Genomic DNA, 22,069 nt, shown 5'->3' on the forward strand with positions numbered 1-22,069 from the left:
ATCTCACGGATACAGAAGGTTACAGCAGTGGAAATTGTGTTTCGTTGGCTCTCTGGATGTTTTCGGGGTACATAGGCTTATATAGGAGGAAGAAGTACGTCGGTGGCCGCCCGAGGGGCCCACGAGACAGGGGCGCACCCTATAGGGGTGGGCACGCCTAGCCCTCTCGTGGCCGCCTCGGCAGCTTCTTGACTTGCACTCCAAGTCATGTGGATCACGTTTGTTCCAAAAATCACGCTCCTGAAGGTTTCATTCCATTTGGACTCCGTTTGATATTCCTTTTCTTCGAAATACTAAAATAGGCAAAAAAACAAAAATATGGGTTGGGCCTCCAGTTAGTAGGTTAGTCCCAAAAATGATATAAATGTGTAAAATAAAGCCCATAAACATCCAAAAGGGGTAATATAATGTGGCGACCGGTTTTCCGGGTATTAAATTCCAGAAACTGGCCGTTGTGCTCACCAGCCCCAGGATAACTGTTAGCTGATGAGGCACCAACTTGATACAGAAATCCCAAGAAAAATACAAAATATGTAGTACAAGACCATTCTGGTCTGCGAGTACAACAAATGGTTCCTAGTGGTTGATGGCGGAAGCGGGTTGTGAATCATAACTATCTATGGGACTCCATTTCCCACGGGAACAGCTGACCAGGTTAACTCCTATCTTCGCGGGGCTGCTATCACCATTGCGTGGGTTCCGGGGCTGTCATCACGGTCGCTCCTCTCCGCGCAAGAAATATGGCCAAGACAATAGCCAGGGACAAGCCAGTGAGTACTTTGAATGTACTCGCAAACATTATGAACACGGGTATAATATAACAACGATGTTCCGACATATTTATGCTCATGACGTCAGTCGCACAAGTTAAATAAAACTCTGATGCATGTAAGCAGGTTATTTATGAAAATGCAATAACATAGCAGTATTAAAATTATGAAATAAATAACAAATATGCCACAGTCGGGCATCTGAGCGACACCACATAAAGGGCTTTAAAAGAAATGCCACAGTCGGGCGTCTGAGCGACACCACATAAATGGCTTTAAAAGAAATGCCACAGTCGGGCGTCTGAGCGACACCACATAAAGGGCTTTAAGAGAAATGCCACAGTCGGGCGTCTGAGCGACACCACATAAAGGGATTTAAAAGAAATACCACAGTCGGGCATCTGAGCGACACCCCATAAAGGGCTCTAAAAAATACCACAGTCGGGCGTCTGAGCGACACCACATAAAGGGCTTTAAAAGAAAGAACCATAGTGAATATCCCGGAGGTAGAACCATCCCAGGGATACTCGATAATAACAATAATATCATGGGTTAGTCAACAATAAAAATAATCATAATTATCACAAGTCACAAGTTGTGATTCCAGTCTTGGTTTAACATATTCACCTCCGAAGACCGACACTAAGACCGACACTTGACCCATCCCAGACTGTAATCCTTAACCGTGGACACGGTTATTCGAATAGGTTTAATCTCTGCAGAGGGTGTACTCTTTACCCACGAGTAACGGATTTCTTTAGTCCATAGGGACTAATTCCGTCTACGGTCTTTTTGTTGAAAACACACCTAACATGCACACACCAGCTTAACTCACACGTGTCTGGAATCACCCACGACACCTGTCAAGCAAAATCTAAGTGGGGAGGCTACAACCTCGCGTAGCATGGGATCAAATTTATATCGTGCGCTCTAAGGGGTGGCCTCCCCTCTCGGTCTCAACCAAAACACCCATGACCCTGGACCAGGTGGCCTGCCTACCAGCTACAACCGGTATCTTCCACCATGGCCTCTCTATACGGTGTGTGCTAGAAAGAGGTTGACAACTTACTGAACCGTACTCTACTTGTTGTAGAGACGAGTGGTAGTACAAAACAAGTATGGGGGTTACTGGAACAAGACTCGACCTACGGTCGACTCAGGAGGTTTAAGTATTCCCTGCATGATTAGCATAACGAATATATTTCAACCAACAGAGTCACCGCTCATATTACCTTACCATGCCATACCAGACATAACCGTCCCGACGGAGACCGGCGACAAACTCATGCCTACCCAAGGCAGAGGTTTTCCCTGGTTCCTGCCGGTATGCATGCGAGGCACATGAGGATGATTATCATTACAAGTGTGTTCATTTCCAGCAGCTTGGAAATCACTAATATGCATCCATGCACATGATCATCTCACATGAAATAACAAGTTCTCCAAAATGAGGTGATGTTATAAATGTGTCATCGAACACACAAAACTATTATGCCGGGGTTCAGAATGCTTGCCTTCAGGTTATGGGAAGGCAGGGTGCATTTCAAACTCCTGAAATATTCTCCTCTCTTCAAAAATCCTATTTTAAAAATATATATGAATTAACACACAAAAACAAAACAGCACAAAAAGTTGTTTTGAAAATTTTCAAATAAATCTTAAAATAAACTAGACAATATTAGAGAGAGGTAGGAAAAAGAATTAATCTATTTGGAGTTGTATTTAAAAAGATACAGAAGGTCAAAGTTTGGTCAAAATCTGCTATTTAAAATAAAACAAAAAAGAAAAACGTTTCAAATAAACATGTACATGTCGAAAGCATACTTCGGGAGTGCGCTTCCACTTACTCCTGCGTGGATAGGCGCTGGGTCACTAACGGTGGGCCCGCCTGGCCCACTGGTCAGGTTTGACCGGCCACGCGCGCGTCGTTCCCCTCCGACCGAACAGAGGCGGAGCTCTGGCGAGGATTTGCCGGCAAACGGGGGCTTCCCTTGGAGATCTAAGGACATGGCTGTGCTCAGGGGGTCGAGACGAATCTGTGGGTACCCGCCATGGTCGCCGACATGAACGGAGTCGCCGGCGACGAGCTTCGCGGCGGAGAAGGCATTCGGGTGGATAGTGAGTTTGGGGCTGCGGTGGTCTCCGGCCAAAATTGAGCGTGGGGTTGTGCTCGCGAGAGGGAGGGAGAGTTCTTGGTGGAGAGAGTGGAGAGGGGGAGGCACTGGTGGCGATGGAATCGGCCGGGGCTTGGCGGCGACCGGACCGGCCGGACTCGGGGAAGATGGCTTCCCCTACTCGACTGCTGGCAAAGGCAACACTAGGAGTATCACTTGAGGTTGCTCGAGGACTCGAGTGAGCTCTGGGGTCCTTATATAGGCGGTGGAGGTCGGTTCCGAGGTGGCCGGTGATAAGGACGACGACGAACCGCCTCCCTGGAGCGTTAGGGCGTCGTGGCGACGACGGGAGCTAGCCGACGAGCGAGGGGATAAGCTTGTGTTGTTCCCAGGGGCAGGTGGCGAGCCAAGGTGGCTTTGGCGGCGCCGACCGTGGCAGAGGCACGCTGCGGACGCCGGCGTGCCGCCAAAAGCTCTGTCGGCGGCGCTATAGGCAGCCAGGGCGGCTTGGTGCGTTGCTGAGAGGAGGGTAGTGTGTGGCGTGGCCCTGCAGAGTGGGCCAAAACCAGGGGCGCAACGTGTCGGCTCGGCCGTGGCTCGTGCAATACGCGTGCTCTGCTCGTGCCCAGAGCATGCACGGAAGGTGCTCGATAGAATGCCGTGGCATGTTACAGGTCTCAGGTGAGGTTGGCAAGAACTAGGGCTAGTCTAGGTTTAGTAAGGGTAACAAGGGACATGGTGGTTTGGTCAGGAGACCAAGTTCACAATGCCAACAACAATTCATGTCAAATCTGATCATGCACTCCAGGTGTTTGATAAAATGCCACAGGCACCTAGGCATTTCTTGGAGGGGCCAAATCTTCCAGATCAGTGTCTCCTTGGATGCACAAGAGGGTGGTGAGGTTAGTTGGTGAAAAGCACAAACTTGCTGGTTCAAGTTTTGCTGAACTTCAAATCTGAACAGGATGTGAATGGCATTATTTCATGAACCAAAAATGATCAAATGAGTGCATGCTCCTGGACTTAGGGGTTTAGCATGGAGGACTACAAGTAGGGAAAATAATCTAGGGCCAAGGAGTAAGAAATAATATGGATGCTGGACAAACCATCATGTTGGCCCAGAATGAAGATGAGGTTGATTCACTCAAAATTTTCAAAGAACAACCCTGGATTTTTGCATATAATGGAATGACATGCTCCAACTGACATCCCATAATTTTGGTGGAAGCTAGAAAAAATATTTAAAAGGGTTGTAGTGCAAAATTACCCACTGGACCAGAGAAGAAAAACAGGTGTAGCACTCAAAATATGCAATGAATGAAATATATTATTGCACAAAAGTGATCTAGAGACATCACATGAAATCTCCAAATTTTGGTTGGAATATTAGTTAAAGTTATCAACTGGTTGCAGTTCAAACAGAGCTCCAAAACTTAAAACAAGTCATTTTAATGAATATAGCTCAGGGTGGAATAATTTAATAAATAAACCTACTGATTAGGAAATTGTTTTAATGAGATGGCATAGAAGTTCAATATGTTTGGAAGGATCCACTAGGGTAGATACTCATTAATATAAAAAGAAAGGTTCTGAAATCAACAGAAATATTCTTGCAGGCAAAAATTTTAAACTCTTGTCAAAATTTTAATAACTAAAACCTGGTTAATTTTTTGGGGGGTGTTACAATTACTACCCCCCTGAAGAAAAATCTCGTCCTCGAGATTTGCTAAGAGCCAATGTGAAAAACAATTACTCCACATGTGTTCGAGCGGTTGTGAGTCTGCTGCCGTGGTGCTGCGTGAAAATAAATAATCCATGTAGTGAGGGGATAAACGTTGCAGCAACTCAGGGAAAAGAAATCTCATTCTAGGATTTTTCGCGGTTACACAAGTTAATCACGAAGAAAACTAGTCATACTAGTAGAAACTAAATACACGACTCATCGCACAAATTCGAGGTACCATGCATAAGCTACAATGTAATAATAAATGCTGAAATAACAAACACAGCAGTGACATCTAAAATGAAAACGGTAACTGGACAGGGTCCCGATAAAATGTCTCTGGTAAGGGGATACACTCCTCTTCTATCGGAGGAAGTGGATTGACCTGTCGATGTATGCGTCTCTCCGGGTCGGGCCTCAGTGGTCTGCCAATTGCAATCTGAGGATTCAAATCAGCAAGACTCTGGAGATAATCCATCACTCGCTGGTTCAAATGTTCTTGAGCGATGATGTACTGGATAAGGTTGGCTAGTACTGGGTCTCTTTCAATCCATCCACCGGGAAAAGATGCTACTCCTCCGGGTGCTGCATGGCTCGGAAAGTAATAATATCCTCGTTCGTGGGCATAGGGTACTGCGGATCGAAGGCGAGCAATCGCTTCTTTCGCAGCAGCTTCTATGGCCAGGCGTGGGGTTGGCATAGATTCCCCAACGAAGGAAACTTCCGTTGGATCTTCATTGGAGTCTACGGGAGGGATGTGTACTGCTGCCCAATATTCCGAGGTGGAAATGGTGATTCTTGATTAGAACAGCTCATACTGGGGTGGCTGGGTGGAACCCATAGTACTGCGGGTAAAGTCCCACAGTATTTTGACAAAGCTACATGGGGTTGCATCTGGGGTTCTCAGATGAATACTGGGGCTCGGCATGACAAGAAATGGTTGGGAGAATGGTGCACAAGGTGAGGGGTGCTGGGTAAGGTCACGAGGTGGCCTTTATATAGCAATGGAGCTGGGTCATTTTACCATGGTGAAAGGTAATAAATTTGCCAGCTTAGCTCCAAAGGTCGGGTTAGTGTCACAGATACACATATCTCATAAAGAGACGTGTTACTGTGGTTGTCGTCGGGGTTGGTTTTGGTAGTTGTGCCCTGAAAATGTGCAACTATGCGCTGACAAAATACGCAAGGCTACTATTAAAACAGAGGCACAACGACGGGCTGCATTTATTCACAAGGTTACATGATTACAAAGCGAGGATACTTTGAAACTCGGTGCCACTCGTACGACTTAGTCTACCTTGTTTATGCCTAAGCAGGCGTGCCTGGTGGATGACGAGGCTTCTCCATGCCTCTCACTGTCGGGATTAGTCGGAGATGGCGGAGGAACTGCAGGGTCGGGGTAGCGATGATGACCATCGCGGGGATTGTTGGCCACAATCCCGTTGGAGTGTGCTCCCAAAAGGCGACGAAGCACTTCTGGGGTCATCAAAGCGTCTCGGTTGGCGGCTGGAGCTGAACTCAGGGTTTCGATCGGGTGTCCGAACAGCACGACTGGGCTGTCGGCATCGGTCTCGTCTTCTCCTCTTGCTGGGGCTCGACGAACCAGCTCTCCTCGAGCTGCGATCAGATCAATAGTGATTTGATCGAACAATGCCTCTAGTGCACTTACATAGCGCACTAGGTGCACTAATGCGGGATCCATCTCGTGATCTCCGTTGGCAACTTGGGGTGGTCTACCATACCCTTCACGCCTGGGGTAGTAGTAGAATGAGCAACAGTTAACTCTGGGCGACAACTGCCGAAGTTGAACTATAGCCTCTCGAGCAGCTAGCTGGACGGCTTGTGGCTCGAAGGAAGTTGTTCTTCCAGTGAACCTGTAGGGGCGTTCTGGAGATAGACCCCTACCGTAGATGTGCACAGTGGCCCATAATTGACGGCTCTCACCGCCCATGGGTCCTTGGTACACAACGTATTCTGGGGGCTCTTCTAACGCATAGGCACGACGGGTGAGGTTTGCAAGTATGGTCACAAAACCTCCAAGGTTGGTTGCTGTGGTCTCATTGTGCACTATGGGACCAGGCATTGTGGCTAGGTTGGAGAAGAGACTGTGTTGTGCTGGGTTGAGGCTAGCGTGCCCTTTTTATAGAAAAGGGAACGGAGTCTTCCTTAGCACGCTTGCGAATGAGACATTTTTGCCATCGGTCACTAGCGTGCGATTGATAGGCTAGGCTGATAGGTTGGGCACCGACTGCCAAAAGTGTCGGGATTACTGTGTGGCTATCTTGCACGAGAAGCTTGGCTGGGGTTTGGTTAAGGTCTGGTGGGTTGGTTTGCCTAAGTTTTTTTCGACCTGGCTAAGATAGGATTAGCCAATGGTCAGCCTGGCTCTGATACCAAGTCTGTGGCGACCGGTTTTCCGGGTATTAAATTCCAGAAACTGGCCGTTGTGCTCACCAGCCCCAGGATAACTGTTAGCTGATGAGGCACCAACTTGATACAGAAATTCCAAGCAAAATACAAAATATGCAGTACAAGACCATTCTGGTCTGCGAGTACAACAAATGGTTCCTAGTGGTTGATGGCGGAAGCGGGTTGTGAATCATCAGTGTCTATGGGACTCCATTTCCCACGGGAACAGCTGACCAGGTTAACTCCTATCTTCGCGGGGCTGCTATCACCATTGCGTGGGTTCTAGGGCTGTCATCACGGTCGCTCCTCTCCGCCCAAGAAATCTGGCCAAGACAATAGCCAGGGACAAGCCAGTGAGTACTTTGAATGTACTCGCAAACATTATGAACACGGGTATAATATAACAATGATGTTCCGAAATATTTATGCTCATGACGTTAGTCGCACAAGTTAAATAAAACTCTGATGCATGTAAGCAGGTTATTTATGAAAATGCAATAACATAGCAGTATTAAAATTATGAAATAAATAACAAATATGCCACAGTCGGGCGTCTGAGCGACACCACATAAAGGGCTTTAAAAGAAATGCCACAGTCGGGCGTCTAAGCGACACCACATAAATGGCTTTAAAAGAAATGCCACAGACGGGCGTCTGAACGACACGACATAAAGGGCTTTAAAAGAAATGCCACAGTCAGGCGTCTAAGCGACACCACATAAAGGGCTTTAAAAGAAATACCAAAGTCGGGCGTCTGAGCGACACCACATAAAGGGATTTAAAAGAAATACCACAGTCGGGCGTCTGAGCGACACCACATAAAGGGCTTTAAAAGAAACAACCATAGTGAATATCCCGAAGGTAGAACCATCCCAGGGATACTCGATAATAACAATAATATCATGGGTTAGTCAACAATAAAAATAATCATAATTATCACAAGTCACAAGTTGTGATTCCAGTCCTGGTTTAACATATTCACCTCCGAAGACCGACACTAAGACCGACACTTGACCCATCCCAGACTGTAATCCTTAACCATGGACACGGCTATTCGAATAGGTTTAATCTCTGCAGAGGGTGTACTCTTTACCCACGAGTAACGGATTTCTTTAGTCCATAGGGACTAATTCCGTCTACGGTCTTTTTGTTGAAAACACACCTAACTTGCACACACCAGCTTAACTCACACGTGTCTGGAATCACCCACGACACCTGTCAAGCAAACTCTAAGTGGGGAGGCTACAACCTCTCATAGCATGGGATCAAATTTATATCGCGCGCTCTAAGGGGCGGCCTCCCCTCTCGGTCTCAACCGGAAACACCCATGACCCCGGACCAGGTGGCCTGCCTACCAGCTACAACCGGTATCTTCCACCATGGCCTCTCTGTACGGTGTGTGCTAGAAAGAGGTTGACAACTTACTGAACCGTACTCTACTTGTTGTAGAGACGAGTGGTAGTACAAAACAAGTATGGGGGTTACTGGAACAAGACTCGATCTACGGTCGACTCAGGAGGTTTAAGTATTCCCTGCATGATTAGCATAACGAATATATTTCAACCAATTGAGTCACCGCTCATATTACCTTACCATGCCACACCAGACATAACCGTCCCGACGGAGACCGGCGACAAACTCATGCCTACCCAAGGCAGAGGTTTTCCCTGGTTCCTGCCGGTATGCATGCAAGGCACATGAGGATGATTATCATTACAAGTGTGTTCATTTCCAACAGCATGGAAATCACTAATATGCATCCATGCACATGATCATCTCACATGAAATAACAAGTTCTCCAAAATGAGGTGATGTTATAAACGTGTCATCGAACAAACAAAAATATTATGCCGGGGTTCAGAATGCTTGCCTTTAGGTCATGGGAAGGCAGGGTGCATTTCAAACTCTTGAAATATTCTCCTCTCTTCAAAAATCCTATCTTAAAAATATATATGAATTAACACACAAAAACAAAACAGAACAAAAAGTTGTTTTGAAATTTTTTCAAATAAATCTTAAAATAAACTAGACAATATTAGAGAGAGGTAGGAAAAAGAATTAATCTATTTGGAGTTGTATTTAAAAAGATACAGCAGGTCAAAGTTTGGTCAAAATCTGCTACTTAAAATAAAACAGAAAAGAAAAACATTTCAAATAAACATGTACACGCCGAAAGCATACTTCGGGAGTGCACTTCCACTTACTCCTGCGTGGACAGGTGCTGGGTCACTGACGATGGGCCTGCCTGGCCCACTGGTCAGGTTTGACCGGCCACGTGCGCGTCCTTTCCCCTCCGACCGAACAGAGGCGGAGCTCCGGCGAGGATTTCCCGGCAAACGGGGGCGTCGCTTGGAGATCTGAGGACATGGGTGTGCTCAGGGGGTCGAGACGAATCCGTGGGTACCCGCCATGGTCGCCGGCGTGAACGGAGTCGCCGGCGACGAGCTTCGCGGCGGAGAAGGCATTCGGGTGGATAGTGAGTTTGGGGCTGGAGTGGTCTCCAGCCAAAATTGAGCGTGGGGTTGTGCTCGCGAGAGGGAGGGAGAGTTCTTGGTGGAGAGAGTGGAGAGGGAGAGGCACTGGTGGCGATGGAATCGGCCGGGGCTTGGCGGCGACCGAACCGGCCGGACTCAGGGAAGATGGCATTCCCCTACTCGACTGCTGGCAAAGGCAACACTAGGAGTATCACTTGAGGTTGCTCGAAGACTCGAGTGAGCTCCGGGGTCCTTATATAGGCGGTGGAGGTCGGTTCTGAGGCGGCCGGTGATAAGGACGATGGCGTACTGCCTCCCTGTAGCGTCAGGGCGTCGTGGCTACGACGGGAGCTAGCCGACGAGCGAGGGGATAAGCTTGCGCTGTTCCTAGGGGCAGGTGGCGAGCCGAGGTGGCTTTGGCAGCGCCGACCATGGCAGAGGCGCGCTGCGGACGCCGGCGTGCCGCCAAAAGCTCTGTCGGCGGCGCTATAGGCTGCCAGGGCGGCTTGGCGCGTTGTTGAGAGGAGGGTAGTGCGTGGCGTGGCGCTGCAGAGCGGGCCAAAACCAGGGGCGCGACGTGTCGGCTCGGCCGTGGCTCGTGCAATACGCGTGCTCTGCTCGCGCCCAGAGCACGCACAGAAGGTGCTCGATAGAATGCCGTGGCATGCTATAGGTCTCAGGTGAGGTTGGCAAGAACTAGGGCTAGTCTAGGTTTAGTAAGGGTAACAAGGGACATGGTGGTTTGGTCAGGAGACCAAGTTCACAATGCCAACAACAATTCATGTCAAATCTGATCATGCACTCCAGGTGTTTGACAAAATGCCACAGGAACCTAGGCATTTCTTGGAGGGGCCAAATCTTCCAGATCAGTGTCTCCTTGGATGCACAAGAGGGTGGTGAGGTTAGTTGGTGAAAAGCACAAACTTGCTGGTGCAAGTTTTGCAGAACTTCAAATCTGAATAGGATGTGAATGGCATTATTTAATGAAACAAAAATGATCAAATGAGTGCATGCTCCTGGACTTAGGGGTTTAGCATGGAGGACTACAAGTAGGGAAAAGAATCTAGGGCCAAGGAGTAAGAAATAATATGGATGTTGTACAAACCATCATGTTGGACTAGAATGAAGATGAGGTTGATTCACTCAAAAATTTCAAAGAACAACCCTGGATTTTTGCGTATAAGGGAATGATATGCTCCTATTGACATCCCATAATTTTTGTGGAAGCTAGAAACAAATATTTAAAAGGGTTGTAGTGCAAAATTGCCCACTGGACCAGAGAAGAAAAACAGGTGTAGCACTCAAAATATGCAATGAATGAAATATATTATTGCACAAAAGTGATCTAGAGACATCACATGACATCTCCATATTTTGGTTGGAATATTAGTTAAAGTTATCAACTGGTTGCAGTTCAAACAGAGCTCCAAAACTTAAAACAAGTCATTTTAATGAATATAGCCCAGGGTGGAATAATTTAATAAATAAACCTACTGATTAGGAAATTGTTTTAATGAGATGGCATAGAAGTTCAATATGTTTGGAAGGATCCACTAGGGTAGATACTCATTAATATAAAAAGAAAGGTTCTGAAATCAACAGAAATATTCTTGCAGGCAAAAATTTTAAACTCTTGTCAAAATTTTAATAACTAAAACCTGGTTAATTTTTTTTGGGGTGTTACATATAATAGCATGGAACAATCAAAAATTATAGATAGGTTGGAGACGTATCAGGGAGTGCACCATACAATGTAGATCCAAAATTCATCAGAGCCATATGCTACAACTGAGGACTGCTTGGACACTTTGTTGGGATGTGCTATGTGCCCAGGAACTGCTTCATTTGCAAAATAGCTGGCCATCATATAGATGTGTGCCCAACTTGGTATAAACCATATCCTGCTGCACACTATTGGGGGAGTGCTAACATAGGGCTAGGATTCTTCCATATTGAGGTTGGAGAAGTTAGTGATAGTAATTGGCTCAACTTTGGAAATGTAGGCTTGGTTGTTGTGGAGGAAGGGAATATCACAGGACATGAGATGGGGCAATGTTTCACAAAAATGTGGAAGACTAACTAGCCATGGCAGATAATACCATATGATAAAAACAAATTTCTGGTGAGATTCCCTCCCAACAAAAGAATTACTAAGCTTGCTGAGTACCCCTCCATGAATTTGAAAAGGAAGAAGGCAACTATATCCTTCATGAACTGGGGAAGAGAGATGCCAGAATATGACTCCTTGATAGAAACTTGGAAAGTTGTGGAAGGGTTGCCCCCAAAGTGGATAAAATGGAATGTTAGATCACAAGTGGCATCTATTATGGGGGTTATGGTCAATGTTGATTGGCACATGATATTCAGAAGCTTTTATGAGAAAGTGAGAATCCAAGTTGCAGTCACAGACCCAAACAAAATACCTACTGATAGAGTGGTAGAAACCCAACATGAGTTGTATCTGCTGAGGTTTGAAGTTGAAAGAGATGCTAATGACAGCTCCAATTCTGAAAATCCATCTGACCCTCCTAGCAATAAGATAGATGACAACAAAGTCAACAGTGATGATGATCTACTAGGAGAAGAAATGGAGACCGAGATTGAGAAAACTGGGAAAATATTAATACCCCAAGACCCTCTGCTGATCCTAGAGGTTCCAAATCAATGAATAGCTAGAAAACTCCTTGGGCTGATGTTGAGGTTCTTACAGGCTCAAAAAATCAAAGAGCTCCACTAACGAAAGCTATTTGGAAGTGGTGCAAAAGAAAGCTAGGGATGACTTTGGATAGAAGATGTTGCCAACCAAAGCCATGACAAGGCTGCTGGTCCAAAAACCAGTAAAACATATATGAAGTGGGGTCCTATAGAAGCTACCAGAATGAGTGAAAAAATTGAAAGAGACGGTAAACCTGCTCTGATCAAAGCTCAGGAACTGAAGCAAAAGAGAGACTTAGAGATTCCTAAAGGTAACAAAAAGAATACTAATTCTTTTGCCTGCTTAGATAATGAGCTTTTATTCAATATTACTAAGTCCTCTAGTATTAATATGGGAGATACCTACCTTGCATCTTCTCAAAATGTTGAGATAATTAAACAGATTGAGTTAGATAGGTTAGATAAGCTCCAAGATAATAATCCACAAATATTTCTTCCTCCTGATATTGATATCACAGGAGAGGAATTTAATCATGTTGAGCCTGATCCCATTGGTAGAGAAGAGGATGGGTGTGATGCACATAGTAATGTGCATGCTACCTCAGCTCTACCATGGGTGGAGGTGTCTTCCCATAGGAATACTAAGAGTAGGAGGAAACTTAAAATATAATAATATCATGATAGGTGTCTTCTGGAATGTCAGGGGATTAAATGGATCCTCCAAAAGCACTAGGGTACAGGAGCTCATTAGATCACACCACCCTGATTTGATTTGTCTTTCTGAAACAAAAAAAGAAACTTTTACAAGTTCCCAGCTAGAGGCCATAGATACAAGCCTTGGCTTTGTTTGGGACTGGCTTCCAGCTAAGAATACTGCTGAGGGAGTTCTGATGGGTGTGAAAGATCATCTATTTGAGATTATTAGCTGTGACATTCACATCTTTAGTGTTGCTCTTATTTTGAGGAATAAAATAGACAACAACATTTGAAGATTGATTTCTGTGTATGGTTCTGCTTATGATGCTTTTAAACTTGACTTCATCAATGAGCTTCATAGTGTTTTTGCTGTGTGGGGTGGCCCTACTATGATAGGTGGTGATTTTAACCTAGTCATAGAGGCCTGTGACAAAAATACTGGTGAGATAAACCAGCATTGGTCACATCTCTTTAATGATTGGATTAATAAGTTTGGCCTGATTGATCTTAAAAGCTCAAGGAGGAGATACACTTGGGGTAACAACCAAGATTCTCTAGTTATGGCCACCTTGGATAGAGTTTTCATGACTATAGGGTGGGAGAACCTATATCCTAATATTTAGGTGGAAGCTCTGCCAAGAGTGGCTAGTGATCACACTCCCCTGCTAGTTGATACCTGTGCCATCAAGATACCCAAAATCAAAATGTCCAGGTTTGAGAAATGGTGTCTTGAGGTTGAAGGCTTCAGGGAAGTGGTCATTAAAGCTTGGAATATTGAGTGCCACTTAGTTAAAACCATTGATATTTGGCAATTCAAGTTAGGATAACTAGGAATGCTATTAAAGGGTGGTGCATCAATTATGAGGCTGCCCAAAATAGACAGAAACGGTCTTTAATTGTTGAATATAATTGCCTGGACATTATTGCAGAATCCCAACCACTATCCCCTAACTCCAGAAATAAAATCAAATCTATTTCAGGTGAATTGAATGATATCTGGATCAGGGAGGAGATCAAGGCCAGGCAGAGATCCAAAGAGATATTCTAGAGGGAGAACAAAACACTGGGTATTTCCAGGCCATTGCTAACCAAAAAAGGAGGAGGAAGCAAGTGCTGATGCTAGAAGGAGAAAATGGTCCTGTGACTAACCCTAAAGGTATTTTAGAAGTTGCTGTTAATTTTTATAAGAATCTATTTGGTTACCAAGATAAGATTGACATCACCCTGGAAGATGACTTTTGGGATGATGATGGTAAAGTCACTAGTGCTCAAAATGATATTCTTAACAACCCTTTTACTGAACAAGAAATTAAGGAGGTAGTCTTTGGCTCATATGCTGAGGGGGCTCCAGAACATGATGGGTTCCCTTTCTTATTTTACCAACAATGTTTGGATGTTATTAAGAATGATTTATTTGCTTTGTTTGGAGACTGGGAAAAAGGAGAGCTAGATTTATTTAGGCTCAATTTTTCTTTACTCACCCTAGTCTCTAAAGAACTGGATGTTGTCAAACTAGAAAAGTTTAGACGCCTGGCTATGACTAATTGTAGCTTTAAAGTTTTCTCCAAGTGTGTCACTAATAAGTTTGGTCCCATTTGTAATGAATTGATTTCCCCTAATCAAACTGCCTTTATAAAAGGCAGGTTTATAGTTGAGAGCATAGTAGCTGCTCATGAAATAATTCATGTTGTAGCTCCTAGGAAAATGGCTGGTTTTGTTTACAAACTAGACTATGAGAAAGCTTATGACATGGTTAACAGGGAATTTCTAGTAGATGTGATGTCCAGAAGGGCTTTAGCTCGGACTGGATCAATAAGATTAAGTCTTTACTGTATAATGGATCTGTTGGTGTCAGGTTAAATGACATGAATAGTGAGTTTTTCTTAACAGGTGAAGGGGTGAGACAGGGGGATCCTGCATCACCCCTGTTGTTTAATCTTGTAGCTGATGTCTTTACTAAAATACCAGGCAAGGCTTCTAATAACAAGTTCATAGAGGGGGTCTTCCCTCCCAATAATCCTGCTAGAGTAATCAGCCTTCAATATGCAGATGATACTCTTCTATTCCGGAGTCATAATATAGACCAGGCTAAAAATTTGAAATGGCTATTATCTTGCTTTGAGCGGATTTCAGGCATGAGGATCAACTTCCATAAATGTGACTTGGTCCCCATTAATATTAATTCTGATAGGGCTAATAATTTTTCCCAAGTCATGGGCTGCAAGCTGGGTAGTTTTCCTATTAGATATCTTGGAGATCCTCTTCACTATAATAAACTTAGAAAAGAGGATCTCCAGCCTGTGGTTGACAAAATTATCAAGAGAGGGGCAGGCTGGAGAGGGGACTTATGTCTTTTGGCAAGATATTAATCTTAGTGCAATCCTGCCTGGCTAGTATCCCTTCATATTTGATGGGAATTATTAAATTCCCTAAATGGGCTATAGCCCCGATTAAATCCCAATTGGCTCATTGTTTCTGGGATGATTATGAAGGGCATTTTAAATACCATATTGCTAATTGGGGATCCCTAGCCACAAAAAAGAAATTTGGTGGGCTAGGGATAAGTAATTTGGCTAAATTTAATCTTTGCCTTCTTGCTTCGTGGGGCAAAAGATATCTTCTGGATGAGGGTAAGATCTGGAAGAATATAGTAGACTTTAAATATAATATTCATAATCCTAATATTTTTTCCTGTTCTAGGGTGGGTGCCTCCCCCTTCTGGAAGGGGATTCTTTGGGCTATTAAGGCTACTAAATTTGGGTATATCTGGAAGGTGGGCAATGGCAAGAGCGTTCGATTTTGGGAAGATAGCTGGTGTGGTGAGGTTAACCTTGCTACTCAGTATTGGGGGTTGTACTCTATAGATATTGATCAACATGCTAGTATTAGTGAGGTTTGGGATGGGATCAATCTCAACAATATTTAAATCTGCATTAAAAAATGTTCATCATGTATTAAAAAATGTTAATATTTTATTTGAAAAATGTTAATCAAGCATTTAAAATTGTTAAATGTATAGAAAATAATGTTAACCATGTATTAAAAATGTTAATCTTCTATTCAAACACTGTTAATCAAGGGTTGGAAAATGCTAAAAATATATACAAAAAAATGTTGACCACATATTTAAAAACAGTTAAACTTGTGTTTGAAAAATGTTAAATGTGTATAAGAAAAATATAGAGTATTAGACATATACCGAAAATGTGTATAAAAACAAAGAAAAATCAAGGGGAACAAAAGAACAACAGATGAAAAATAGGAAAGAAACAAAACAAAACTGAAGAAAAATTAGGAAAAGGAAAAAAGGCATTGAAAACCGATAGAGAAACAAAGGAAAATCGGAGCAAAACAAAGAGAAAAGAGAAGAAAAGAAAAAACAATGAGAAACCATGAAAAATAAATAAATAAAACCAAAGAAAAAGAAAGAAAAAATAACAAAAAATGGAGAAATGAGCGAAGCAAAACCATGAAAAAACAAAGAAGAACAAAACACAGAAAACCCTATGGAAAACCAGCTCTAGTCTCCTTAAGTAGATCACGCCCTACATAATCCCACAAACATGACACTACCATAGTGGTGAGCAGCGATACACATCATCACTCAAACCCGGGATTGGATCGTGTATCTCCCCATTTTTCTTCTCCATTTCCTTTAAAGTCGTTATTGGTCTGGCCCAAACTGTTCGCTTATAGCGGGATATAGTCATCGCGCTCACATAGGCCCAATATCTTTCCACCACTTGGTCTTTTTAGGCCCGTTGATATTTGAATAAATATAAAAGACTCCTAAACATTATTATTGACTTTTATTAGTAATTTAACATCTCGGGAAACATTTTTCACCTATATATTAATTTTTGGTATTACCCGATAAACCCCGAAACCCTTCTGGTAACCCAACAATGCTTCCGGTTTCTCTCAAAACTATGTCAAATATTAATGAAATAATTTCATAAATATTTTCTCATAATCTTACTCCACTAACACTTAGCATATCGTGATTACCTTAAGCTTGTGACCTTGTAGGTTCAATAAAACATAGACATGAACAAAAAACCCTTTCGTTGAATGACCTATGAATACACAAATGACATCCGAGTGAGCCTTTATTATCATGTGATATTCCCTTTTCTCCATGATACTTTACAAACCTTGATGTGAGATATATCAATATCCTCTTGAGTCATTCTCATGATCACTATACTGGTATCCTTGTTACCGGATTTGTTCTTCTTTCTTGTTGACATGTTCCGGCATCCTCATGACCTAGTCACCTGTGTCTAGCCAAACGATGATGGATTCCGTCACAACGAGAGGGCCCTCAGAATATCTCTCCGTCGTCGGGGGAGAAAATCCCACTCATGAGCTATCTAGCCCCATGTCAAACTTTCCGATGAACCTATAAGTTGTCGTTATGATCATCGTGTTACAAATGACGTTTGAGCAACCCCAAAGTGCATTGTACGGTTAGAAGGGACTACAATACTCTCATGGTCTAAGGAACTAAAACACATGTTAATTCTATGTGTTATAACAATTGACTTGTGACGACTGTATGTCACAGTATAACAGACAAGTTTGGGTCGATTCAATATGATCGTTCTTCCAACGTCTTATTCTCAAAGTTGTTTTAGGACTATCGTTACATTTAACGATATTCTAAGATCCGAAAAACATGACCACCAACAACACTTGAGCTTATCTTAGAGGCGAGATTAGGAATCATAGTTTACCATTTATCATTCCACGTGTGCATATAAGTTTTCCCCTGAATCACATATTCCAGGATCATAACAGTTATAGCATAGAACATAAACTCTTAATTATAAACATGGAAATATAATAATACAATATTATTGACTCTAGGGCATATTTTCAACAAACTCACACTTGCACTAGAGTCAATAATCTATTTACATAGCTTCTTTAACACCTATGGCTATCCGGTGTTGTGCAAATTTGCTCATGGTACACAACCGCAAGAAGGTCCTAAGACAACACATGTATAGACGACACATGATTTGCCGTCTTTGTTTGCGAATGTTATGCCTAAAGGAAATACACCCCAGAGACAATAATAAAGTTGTTATTTTATATTTCCTTATTTCATGATAAATGTTTATTATTCAAGCTAGAATTGTATTGACCAAAAACTTGATACAAGTGTGGATGCATAGACAAAACACAGTGTCCCTAGTAAGACTCTACTAGACTAGCTCATTAATCAAAGATGGTTAAGTTTCCTAACCATAGACATGTGTTGTCATTTGATGAACGGGATCACATCATTAGGAGAATGATGTGATGGACAAGACCCATTCGTTAGCTTAGCATTATGATCTTTTAGTTTTATGCTATTGCTTTCTTCATGTAAAGTACATATTCCTTCGACTATGAGATTATGCTAGTCCCAGATACCAGAGGAATGCCTTATGTGCTATCAAACATCTAGGTGATTATAAAGATGCTCTACAGGTATCTCCGAAGGTGTTTGTTGGGTTGGCATAGATCGCGATTAGGATTTGTCATTTTGAGTATCGGAGAGGTATCTCTAGGCCCTCTCATTAATACACATCATAAGAAGCCTTGCAAGCAAAGTGACTAATGAGTTAGTTGTAGGATGATGTATTATGGAACGAGTAAAGAGACTTGACTGTAACGAGATTGAACTAGGTATGAAGATACCGACAATCAAATCTCAGGCAAATGACATACTAATGACAAAGGGAATAGCGTATGTTGTCATAACTGTTCGACCGATAAAGATCTTTGTAGAATATGTGGGAGCCAATATGAGCATCCAGGTTCTGCTATTGGTTATTGACTAGAGAGGTGTCTCGGTCATGTCAACATAGTTCTTGAACCCATAGGATCCGCACGCTTAACGTTCGATGACGATATTGTATTATATGAGTTATGTGATTTGGTGACTGAATGTTGTCCGGAGTCCCGGATGAGATCAGGGACATGATGAGGAGTATTGAAATGGTCGAGATGTAAAGATAGATATATAGGACGATGGTATTCAGACACCAGAAGTGTTCCGGAGGGTACCGGGTACTTATAGGGTCACCAGAAAGGAGTTTCGGGCACCCCCGACAAAGATATGGGCCTTATGGGCCAAGAGAGGGAACACACCAGCCCACAAGGGGTTGGTGCGCCCCTATAGAGGCCAGCCCTATGAGGAGGTGAAGGAAAGAGAGGAGGGCAAGGAAGTGTGGAGTAGGACTCCCCCTTCTCCCCTCTCCCCCCTCTTTCCTTCCCCCTTGTTTATACAAGGTAAGGGGGGCGCCACTTGGGAAACCCCAAGTAGGATTCGGATCCTACTTGGGGCGCCCCTTGGCTGCCTCTCCTCCCCTCCCACCTATATATATGTGGGGAGGGGGCGCCTAGAACACAGAACAACAATCATTAGCCGTGTGCGGCGCCCCCCTCCATAGTTTACGCCTCCGGTCATATCCTCGTAGTGCTTAGGCGAAGCCCTGCGCAGATCACTTCACCATCACCGTCACCATGCCGTTGTGCTGATGGATCTCATCTACTTCCTCGACACCTTGCTGGATCAATAGGGCGAGGAACGTCATCACGTTGAACGTGTGCAGAACTCGGAGGTGTCGTACGTTCGGTACTTGATCTGTCGGAGCTAGAAGAAGTTCGACTACATTAACCGTGTTGTCAAACGCTTCTGCTTTCGGTCTATGAGAGTACATAGACACACTCTCCCCCTCTTGTTGCTATGCATCTCCTAGATAGATCTTGCATGAGCGTAGGAATTTTTTTGAAATTGCATGCTATGTTCCCCAACAGTGGTATCCAAGCCAGGTCTATGCGTAGATGATATGCACGAGTAGAACACAAAGAGTTGTGGGTGGTGATTGTTATACTGCTTACCACCAATGTCTTATTTTGATTCGGCGGTATTGTTGGATGAAGCGGCCCGGACCAACCTTACATGACCACATTCATGAGACCGGTTCCACCGACAGACATGCAACTAGTTTTGCATAAAGGTGGATGTCGGGTGTCTATTTCTCCTACTTTAGTTGAATCGAATTTGACTGCGGCTGGTCCTTAAAGAAGGTTAAAACAGCAAACTTGATAAATCACAGTTGTGGTTTTTGTGCAGTAGGTAAGAACAGTTCTTGCTAGAAGCCCGTAGCAGCCACGTAAAACTTACAACAACAAAGTAGAGGACGTCTAACTTGTTTTTGCAGGGCATGTTGTGATGTGATATGGTCAAGACATGATGTGATATACGTTATTGTATGAGATGATCATGTTTTCTAAAAGTTATCGGCAACCGGCAGGAGCCTTATGGTTGTCTCTTTATTGTATGAAATGCATACGCCATGTAATTGCTTTACTTTATCACTATGCGGTAGCGATAGTTGTAGAAGCAATAGTTGGTGAGATGACCACAATGCAACGATGGAGATCAAGGTGTCGAGCCGATGACGATGGAGATCATGACGATGCTTTGGAGATGGAGATAAAAAGCACAAGATGATGATGGCCATATCATGTCACATATTTTGTTTGCTTGTGATGTTTATCTTTATGCATCTTATTTTGCTTAGTACGACAATGACATTATAAGATGATCCCTTAACAAAAATTTCAAGGTATAATTGTTCTCCCTGAGTATGCACCGTTGCGACAGTTCTTCGTGCTAAGACACCACATGGTGATCGGGTGTGATAGGGTCTACGTTCGCATACAACGGGTGCAAGACAGTTTTGAACATGCCAAATACTCGGGTTAAACTTGATGAGCCTAGCATGTACAGACATGGCCTCGGAACACTGGAGACCGAAAGGTCGAACGTTAATCATATAGTAGATATGATCAACATAGAGATGTTCACCATTGATGACTACTCCATCTCACGTGATGATCGGACATGGTTTAGTTGATTTGGATCACGTATCATTTAGTTGAATTAAGGGATGTCTATCTAAATGGGAGTTCTTAAGTAATTTGATTAATTGAACTTTAATTTATCATGAACTTAGTCCTGATAGTATTTGCAAATTATGTTGTAGATCAATAGCTCGCATTGTAGCTCCCCTATGTTTTTGATATGTTCCTAGAGAAAACTAAGTTGAAATATGATAGTAGCAGTGATGCGGACTAGGTCTGTGATCTGAGGATTATCCTCATTGTTGCATAGAAGAATTATGTCCTTGATGCACCGCTAGGTGATAGACCTATTGCAGGATCAGATGCAGACATTATTAACGTTTGGCAAGCTTGATATGATTACTACTTGATAGTTTAGTGTGCCATGCTTTACGGCTTAGAATCGGGCTTCAAAGATGTTTTGAATGCGAGAGAGCATATGAAATGTTCCAAGAGCTGAAATTGGTATTTCAGACTCATGCCCGTGTCGAGAGGTATGATATCTCTGACAAGTACTTTTCCTACAAGATGGAGAAGAATAGCTCAGCTAGTGAGCATGTGCTCAGAATGTCTGGGCATTACAATCGCTTGAATCAAGTGGGAGTTAATCTTCCAGATAAGATAGTGATTGACATAGTTCTCTAGTCACCATCACCAAGCTAATAAAACTTCGTGATGAACTATAACATGCAAGGGATGAAGAAAATGATTCTTGAGCTCTTCGCAATGCTGAAATCAGCGAAGGTAGAAATCAAGAAAGAGCATCAAATGTTGATGGTTAATAAGACCACTAGTTTCAAGAAAAAGGGCAAAAGGGAAAGAAAGGGAACTTCAAGAAGAATGGCAAATAAGTTGCCACTCCCATGAAGAAACCCAAAGCTAGACCTAAGCTTGAAACTGAGTTCTTCTACTGCAAAGGATATGGTCATTGGAAGCGAAACTACCCCAAATGCTTGGCGGATAAGAAGGATGGCAAAGTGAACAAAGGTATATTTGATATACATATTATTGACATGTACTTTACTAGTGTTCATAGTAGCCCCTGGGTATTTGATATCAGTTCACTTGCTAAGATTAGTAACTCGAAACAGGAATTGCAAAATGAATAGAGACTAATTAAGGGTGAGGCGACAATGTGTGTTGGAAGTAATTCCAAGGTTGATATATAAGATCACCATTGCACACTCCCTCTACCTTCGGGATTAGTATTATTTGGTGTTTGCGTTGAGCACGAATATGATTGGATCATGTTTATTGCGATACAGTTATTCATTTAAGTTAGAGAATAATTGTTGTTCTACTTACATGAATAAAACCTTCTATGGT

Source organism: Triticum aestivum, chromosome 2B, assembly GCF_018294505.1.
Source record: "Triticum aestivum cultivar Chinese Spring chromosome 2B, IWGSC CS RefSeq v2.1, whole genome shotgun sequence".
NCBI classification, from domain to species: Eukaryota; Viridiplantae; Streptophyta; class Magnoliopsida; order Poales; family Poaceae; genus Triticum; species Triticum aestivum.